Source organism: Heptranchias perlo, chromosome 1 (assembly GCF_035084215.1).
Source record: "Heptranchias perlo isolate sHepPer1 chromosome 1, sHepPer1.hap1, whole genome shotgun sequence".
Classification (NCBI taxonomy): Eukaryota; Metazoa; Chordata; class Chondrichthyes; order Hexanchiformes; family Hexanchidae; genus Heptranchias; species Heptranchias perlo.
Window position 1 is genome coordinate 109,223,884 of NC_090325.1, and position 8,839 is coordinate 109,232,722.

General features: G+C 44.0%; 1 protein-coding gene across 1 annotated transcript in view; it reads right to left on the reverse strand.

The window, feature by feature from the left end:
* The window catches only part of cc2d2a (coiled-coil and C2 domain containing 2A), a 175,344-nt gene extending 170,120 nt beyond the window's left edge, over positions 1-5,224 (reverse strand). The window contains exon 1 of the mRNA XM_067989540.1: positions 5,145-5,224. The gene's annotated coding sequence lies outside the window, so the exon portion shown is untranslated. The remainder of the gene's footprint in view (positions 1-5,144) is intronic.
* Positions 5,225-8,839: the final 3,615 nt, after the last annotated feature.

Consider the following 8,839-nt stretch of genomic DNA (forward strand, 5'->3'; position numbering starts at 1 on the left):
TCTCCAACAAGAGAGAGTCTAACCACCTCCCCTTGACATTCAATGGCATTACCATTGCCGAATACCCCACCATCAACATCCTGGGGGTCACCATTGACCAGAAACTTAACTGGACCAGCCATATAAATACTGTGGCTACAACAGCAGGTCAGAGGCTGGGTATTCTGTGGTGAGTAACTCACCTCCTAACTCCCCAAAGCCTTTCCACCATCTACAAGGCACAAGTCAGGAGTGTGATGGAATACTCTCCACTTGCTTGGATGAGTGCAGCTCCAACAACATTCAAGAAGCTCAACACCATCCTGGACAAAGCAGCCCGCCTGATTGGCACCCCATCCACCACCCTAAACATTCACTCCCTTCACCACCGGTGCATCGTGGCTGCAGTGCGGACCATCCACTGCAGCAACTCGCCAAGGCGTCTTCGACAGCACCTCCCAAACCCGCGACCTCTACCACCTAGAAGGACAAGAGCAGCAGGCACATGGGAACAACACCACCTGCACATTCCCCTCCAAGTCACACACCATCCCGACTTGGAAATATGTCGCCGTTCCTTCATTGTCGCTGGGTCAAAATCCTGGAACTCCCTTCCTAACAGCACTGTGGGAGAACCTTCACCATACGGACTGCAGCGGTTCAAGAAGGCGGCTCACCACCACCTTCTCAAGGGCAATTAGGGATGGGCAATAAATGCTGGCCTCGCCAGCGACGCCCACATCCCATGAACGTATTAAAAAAAAACATAGAATCATAGAAAGGTTACAGCTCGGAAGGAAGCCCATTGAATGCATGCTGGCTCTATGCAAGACCAATTCAGCTAGTCCCACTCTCCCGCCCGATCCTCGTAGCCCTACAAATTTTTTACTTTCAAGTACTTATCCAGCTCACTTTTGAAGGCCATGATTGAATCTGCCTCCACCACCCCCTCAGGCAGTGCATTCCAGATGCTAACCACTCGCTGTGTAAAAAAGTTTTTCTTCATGTCACCTTTGGTTCTTTTGCCAGTCACCTTAAATCTATGCCCTCTGGTTCTTGAACCTTCCGCCAATGGGAACAGTTTCTCCTTATCTACTCTGTCTAGACCCTTCATGATTTTAAATACCTCTATCAAATCTCCTCGCAACCTTCTCTGATCCAAGGAGAACAACCCCAGCTTCTCCAGTCTATCCTCATAACTAAAGTCCCTCAACCCTGGAGTCATTCTAGTAAATCTCTTCGGCACCCTCTCTAAGGCCTTCACATCTTTCCTAAAGTGCAGTGCCCAGAACTGGAAACAAATCTCCAGTTGTGGCCAAGCCAGTGTTTTATAAAGGTTCATCATGACTTCCTTACTCTTGTACTCTATGCCTCTATTTATAAAGCCCAGGATCCCGTACTCTTTTTTAACCGCTTTCTGAACCTGCCCTGCCACCTTCAAAGATTTGTGCACATATACCCCCAGACCTCTCTGTTCCTGCACTCCTTTTAGAATTGTGCCCTCCTCGTTCTTCCTACCGAAATGTATCACTTTGCATTTTTCTGCGTTAAATTTCATCTGCCACATGTCCACCCATGCCCCCAGCCTGTCTATATCTTCTTGAAGTCTATCACTATCCTCCTCACTGTTCACTACCCTTCCAAGTTTCGTGTCATCTGTAAATTTTGAAATTGTGCCCTGTACACCCAAGTCCAAGTCATTAATATCTATCAAGAAAAGCAGTGGTCCCAGCACCGACCCCTGGGGAACACCACTGTACCTCCCTCCAGTCCGAAAAACAACCGTTCACCACTACTCTCTGTTTCCTGTCACTTAGCCAATTCTGTATCCATGGGCTGCAATCCTCATGACAAGCCTACCATGCGGTACTTTATTAAACGCCTTTCGAAAGTCCATATAAACCACATCAACTATATTGCCCTCATCTACCCTCACTATTACCGCATGAAAAAACTCCATCAGGTTAGTTAAACATAGGTTTTTTTTAATTCTCCAAAAATATTATTGTAAATACCACACCAATTTGTGATCTTACCAAATGATTTCTGTCAACAAACAAGAATTTCTATTTTATAAAACAAATGTTTGTCAATACAGAGGTTGTCAAAACAAAATGAGATGGCAGAGGATAGACAAGCTGTAAAAAAAAAGAGATATTTTAAATTAATTCAATCTGAACACATGACATAGGGGTAGAGTTTCTGCTTTGGGCACAGTCGGTAACTGGGCCCAAATTGTGCCCGAAAATTGCGCTGGCTGCGTTACAGTTTGAGTTTCCGCTAAAATGCATTTGCACAATCACAAACGTAAAATCCTCCGTGAGCCAAAGCAATCCGGCAGCTTAACCGAGCATAACCAAGGTGCCTGAAGATTGGAGGGTAGCAAATGTTGTGCCTTTGTTTAAGAAGGGCGGCAGGGAAAAGCCTGGGAACTACAGACCGGTGAGCCTGACATCTGTAGTGGGTAAGTTGTTAGAGGGTATTCTGAGGGACAGGATCTACAGGCATTTGGAGAGGCAGGGACTGATTAGGAACAGTCAGCATGGTTTTGTGAGTGGAAAATCATGTCTCACGAATTTGATTGAGTTTTTTGAAGGGGTAACCAAGAAGATAGATGAGGGCTGTGCAGTAGACGTGGTCTACATGGACTTCAGCAAAGCTTTTGACAAGGTACCGCATGGTAGGTTGTTACATAAGGTTAAATCTCACGGGATCCAAGGTGAGGTAGCCAATTGGATACAAAATTGGATTGACGACAGAAGACAGAGGGTGGTTGTAGAGGGTTGTTTTTCAAACTGGAGGCCTGTGACCAGCGGTGTGCCTCAGGGATCGGTGCTGGGTCCGCTGTTATTTGTTATTTATATTAATGATTTGGATGAGAATTTAGGAGGCATGGTTAGTAAGTTTGCAGATGACACCAAGATTGGTGGCATTGTGGACAGTGAAGAAGGTTATCTAGGATTGCAACGGGATCTTTATAAATTGGGCCAGTGGGCCGATGAATGGCAGATGGAGTTTAATTTAGATAAATGTGAGGTGATGCATTTTGGTAGATCGAATCGGGCCAGGACCTACTTTGTTAATGGTAGGGCGTTGGGGTGAGTTATAGAACAAAGAGATCTAGGAGTACAGGTTCATAGCTCCTTGAAAGTGGAGTCACAGGTGGATAGGGTGGTGAAGAAGGCATTCAGCATGCTTGGTTTCATTGGTCAGAACATTGAATACAGGAGTTGGGATGTCTTGTTGAAGTTGTACAAGACATTAGTAAGGCCACACTTGGAATACTGTGTACAGTTCTGGTCACCCTATTATAGAAAGGATATTATTAAACTAGAAAGAGTGCAGAAAAGATTTACTAGGATGCTACCGGGACTTGATGGTTTGACTTATAGGGAGAGGTTGGATAGACTGAGACTTTTTTCCCTGGAGAGTAGGAGGTTTAGGGGTGATCTTATAGAAGTCTATAAAATAATGAGGGGCATAGATAAGGTAGATAGTCAAAATCTTTTCCCAAAGGTAGGGGAGTCTATAATGAGGGGGCATAGATTTAAGGTGAGAGGGGAGAGATACAAAAGGGTCCAGAGGGGCAATTTTTTCACTCAAAGGGTGGTGAGTGTCTGGAATGAGCTGCCAGAGGCAGTAGTAGAGGCGGGTACAATTTTGGCTTTTAAAAAGCATTTGGACAGATACATGGGTAAGATGGGTATAGAGGGATATGGGCCAAGTGCAGGCAATTGGGACTAGCTTAGTGGTATAAACTGGGCGACATGGACATGTTGGGCCGAAGGGCCTGTTTCCATGTTGTAAACTTCTATGATTCTATGAATAATATTCATTGGTGTATTTAAGATGTAATTAAGAGTGTAACCTGGTGCAGTTTTATTATTACAGCTGAAAATGGGTTTAATCACAAAAAAATAAGCATTTTTAATCAGAGTGCCTAGTCCTCCACCTGTGAGTAACCTGATTTAAAATCGCTGAAAATGGCTTTAAAAAACTATACTGAACCATTTATTACTTTCATTGCTGTACACTAGTCAGTATCTTAGTAAATTAAATATTTTTTTTATATGTAAAACATGCCTAATAGTGCCTGTGCGCCTAAGAAAATGAGCTTAATTTGAAGATCCTCCTCAAACGGCAGCAAACAAGCGCAATGGCGGAAACTCACCATCCTCATTATTTTGTTCGGGGGCGTGGCCAGTTTCATGGGCAGGCTGGCTTCAGTGCAATGATTTTTGAACCAGCGCAAAATAACTCGGCAACTCGAATTAAACGTAATTTACGTCCATCGTAAACAGAAATTCCTCAAACTTTTGCACTGATAAAACCAGCGCAATCTAGCGGAAACTCTACCCACATTCTTCTGAAGACACTAGTTTGAGCACTAAATTTTGGGACAACCTTGAAGGTTAATCATCAAATAAAATTACTGTTGCAAGGATATAGGTAGGTGACAAACATGACAACAAAACAGACCAAAGCTTATAAAAATCCCTCAACAAGGAATTTGTATATGGTAGTATAAATTATTGGGAGAGCAACAGTGAAAATGTCACAAGAAGGCCCAACAAGACATGCAAATTATATTATAATCTAGAAGAGTCCAATTTTCAAATATAGAGCACCAGTGAAAATTTGTATCAGTTTTTCTTAGAATATGAAATAAGTTCACATATAGAGTGACCACGATGATTACATGCCTTAGTTATTAAGAAATGCTTGAGTGAATAAACTTATATTTGGTGGAGAAAAGAAAACTGAGGGGAGACATGATGCAGATCTTCAAAAACAACAATTTGCATTTATATAGCACCTTTAACATAGTAAAAAGTCCCAAACTGTTTCACAGGAGCTTTATCAGACATAATTTGACACTGAGCCACATAAGGGGATATTAAGAAAAATGACCAAAAGGTTTAAAGTAAGTAAACGATTTAACTTCGACAATAAGCATAGGAATAGAGGACACAAGTACAAAATTTACACGCCTCAAGAAATGCTGGCGATTAGAAAAATTATTCCCACCACCACACAATAGTGGACATGTGGAATAGACTCCCAGAGAACAAAGTTGATCCATTAAAAGAAAGCTGGATTGATATCTGTGGAGAAGGAGGAACAAGGTGGAGAGGAGTACACTGGATTTCGGTTAAGATACTTACATTGTACGTATTTCTGATTTAGATTCTCCCACAATAATATGACCCTGAATCTCCACTGACGCCAACTGTATGCAGGAAACCATTCGCTTAGTAACCGATGTTCAACCTAACTTGGTCGCACAGGAAGAGCGGCGAGCTCGAGAGCTTGTTGGAGAGTTCCAACGTCAATCATTGGGAATCTTAGGTTGACTTTCTTTGCTACGGCGTCCTGGTTGGGGAAGAAGGAAATCGCATCTTCACTAATCTCTGTTTGCCAAATGCAAATAATAACGAGTCTAACATCTAAAGATGAGTGCAGTTCGGAAGGGAGAGAGAGAGAGGAATCCTATTGAGCCACTCTTAAATCCTGTTGTTTGAGCTTTTATTGCCGTATTTTACTCCAGAACGAGTTTCTGTTCATTTGCGGTTATGTTGACAGATTTCTAACACCATCGTTTTCCAGAAACAAAAACACACGGAAACACTCCGCAGGTCAGTCAGTATTTGGGCAGGAATAACCACCATTGCTTTTCATTTGGTTATTTGTTTTAATCCATATACTGCCATATAGTAAATGTATGAAATGGGCTCACATCAAAAGTACTTATTGAAGAGTTGAACCAATATCACACAATATAGATCAGTAAGGCCACCTTAATTCATCCATCCAGAACAATTCTACACTTCCCCCATTTTTGCATCGAGTTGTTTCTTAAATGATTCCAGAATTTTTGTCTCCACCACTCTGCCCAAAAGTCTGTTCCAAATGTTGACCACTATCTGCGTGAAGGAGAACCTTTTGATATCAGTCCTAAAGATATCCTTTACTAATTTGAACCTGTGACACTTGTCCTATTCCTACTGTTTATTTTAAAGTAGTATTCTCAGGTTAATCTTTTCATACTTTTTACTATTTTATGTACCTCTATTTGATTACCTGTCGGAAATCTCCTTTCTAGGCTGAAAGATCAAGTGGTCAATTTTTGGATGGCCAAGCGAGTGAGTTCGTGGTGGAGGGGCTCCTAAAATTGGGGATTTCCAGAGCGGGTCCGGAGCCCGGCTCCAACCCGCCCACTTCCGGGTTCCCCAGTGATGCGAATCGGTGCATGCGCAGCCCCCGCATGCGGGACTCCCACCGGCAATTAAAGCTGGCGGGATCCCACTTAAGATCATTATCTGGGTACTTGAGATCGTTTACAGACCTCATTAGTTGGAGGTTTTAGAAGGATTCGAATTTTGGACCACCCAGAGCGTGTTTCCCATGCTGAGGGAAACACTCCCTGTTTAAACAGACGTGTTGCAGCCAGCAGCCAGTGGCAGCTGCAAAGGTCCATTCAACAGGTGTGGGGTAAACCCTCATTCATTGCAGCAGGGCACTCTGTCACCTCAGACAAAGTTTTGCCTGCCACACCGTTGTCTCAACACTCCAAATTATTAAATCATACCCTAGACTTTGCTGTCCAAACACATTTACCTACTTTGTGGACCCCCTCACACTCACACTGTCAGGATAGGGGTGGGTCCATTGCTGCATTCGTCACTCCATTGGAGGATGAGCAACATCACCAGCCTCGCCAGGTATGCCGTCCACCTCCGCCATGTGGAGCTACACAACACAGTGCTGCGCTACAGGCACCTGCACAAAGTAGTCGTGCAACTACACATACACCCACTGTAGGGTGACCCAATGGGTGGCATCAAGGGTCTTCATGGAGAACCTCATGAAAGGGCAATATTGCACAAGCCAGTCAAGAATGGCCAAGACGTGGCAGTAATGGTGACAATATAATATGTAATATGAGTTGATCAGAAATCAAATATAAGTGAGAACCATGACAAACCCTCAAACACCCTTGTGCATCCCCTTCATGCTCACGACACGTTTGCCTTACGCTTCCTACTACACATATGTGATGCATGCCCTGTGGCTGCAGCACAGGTAGTGGCAGGTGGGGTGAGGCTGACCGTGAAAGAGATGTTTGAGAGGGTGAATATGAGATAGAGCCATGAGATTGTATGAGGATTGGGTTGAATGGTAGTGGTGGGATGTGTACTGGTGAGGTGAGTAAGTGCAGGTAAGATGAGGATGAGCTTTGAGTGGGTGTGAGGAGTGATGTGATAGAGTAGTTTTGGCAGTGCAGAAGGAGATGTGGGGTGGGGGCAGTGATGTGGCAGACGGAGTGTAGGGGAATGAGTAAGTGTACTCACTTCGGCTGACCTACTTAGGTCATTGAAGTGCCTCCTGCACTGTATGCAGGTGCGTGATATGTTGGTGGTGCTGGTGACCTCCTCTGCCACCTCGAGTCAGGCCTTCGTGGTGGCAGAGGCAGGCCACTTCCTTCCATCCGCCGGGGAGAAGATCTCAGTCCTCCCCCTCCTCCTCACCCCATCCTGTAGGACCTGGAGTGAGGCATCATTAAACCTGGGAGCAGCCTTCCTCCTGGGCTGCTCCTTGCTGTAATTTTGGCTCCTTTCTGCAGCATCAGTCAGTGGAGGACTGCCCCTTTAAATAGGGCTCCTCTAGCTGACAGCCTATGATGCAGGTGTGCAGTCCGCCTGCTGGGCAGCTTTCCAGCGCGAAACCCGGAAGCCAAGGTAAATGGCTTCAATTTACTTACGATCGCACAAACCTCTCGTGCTACTCAAAGGGAGACCCACGCGCCCAGTCGACCCCCCCGTTGGCAACCCGCCTCCCTCCTAATATCGGGCCCCGAGTCTCTCTAGTCTTTCCTCATAAATCAGACCCCTGACAAGAGGAAGCAGCCTCATGGCTCTCCTCAGCACTACCTTCAGTGCTTAAATGTCTCTCTTGTTTCTTGGCAACCAGAACTGTAAGCAGCATTCAAGGTGTGGTCTCACCAGAAGACTGTACACTTTGATCATAACTTCCTCTGACTTGCATTCTACTGTTGTGGCTATGGAGCTCAACATTCTATTGCCTTTATTGATTGTTGCTCTGCATTGGTTGGACAAATTGAGCATTGAGTTTACTATGACTCCTAGGTCTCTTTCAGTTTCAATCTTAGTTATTGTAATATCATTCATATGTTGCCTATTTTCCCTTCCTATGTGCAATATTTTGATCTTGCCTGCATTAAATTTCATCCACCATTGTTTGGCCCACTCATATATTTCAAGTTTGGCTCATTCTGTAATTTCGATTCCACTGCTCCTCCTAGTTTGGTATCACCTGCAAATTTGATCAGTTTGCATTAAGAATAGGATTGATGGTTGTAGGGTTAAGCGAAGACACAGGTGATCAAATACCTTACTATGCATACATTAAAATGGTCTGCTTTTTGCACTGAAAATCAGTTTTGCAGACCCAGTGTCTTCTTGTCCATGTTTGCGAATGAAAATCTTTTCAAACCTCTTGTGCTACTCAAAGGCTACCCCATGAGTCACCACGGCTCACAAACTTGCATTACTATGCCATGTACTCAATGAGACCGATTGAAGTTATGGTCTATTGAAAAATATATTTTAAACATTTTTCAAGGTTGTGTCCTAGCTTCAGGCTGCACAGAAATAGCCCCTCTTCTTCTGGATATTAAGTATCTCTGAACAGAAACAGCCCATTCTCTGCTGGACACTAAGTAACTCTGATGTCTCATTTCCAAAGTACACTGATATGTCTATTCCTCAACTAACTGCTATGATAATCCTTAAAATTTATCTGCCTCTCACCAATGCTGCCAAGTCTGAAAAATCTCAAA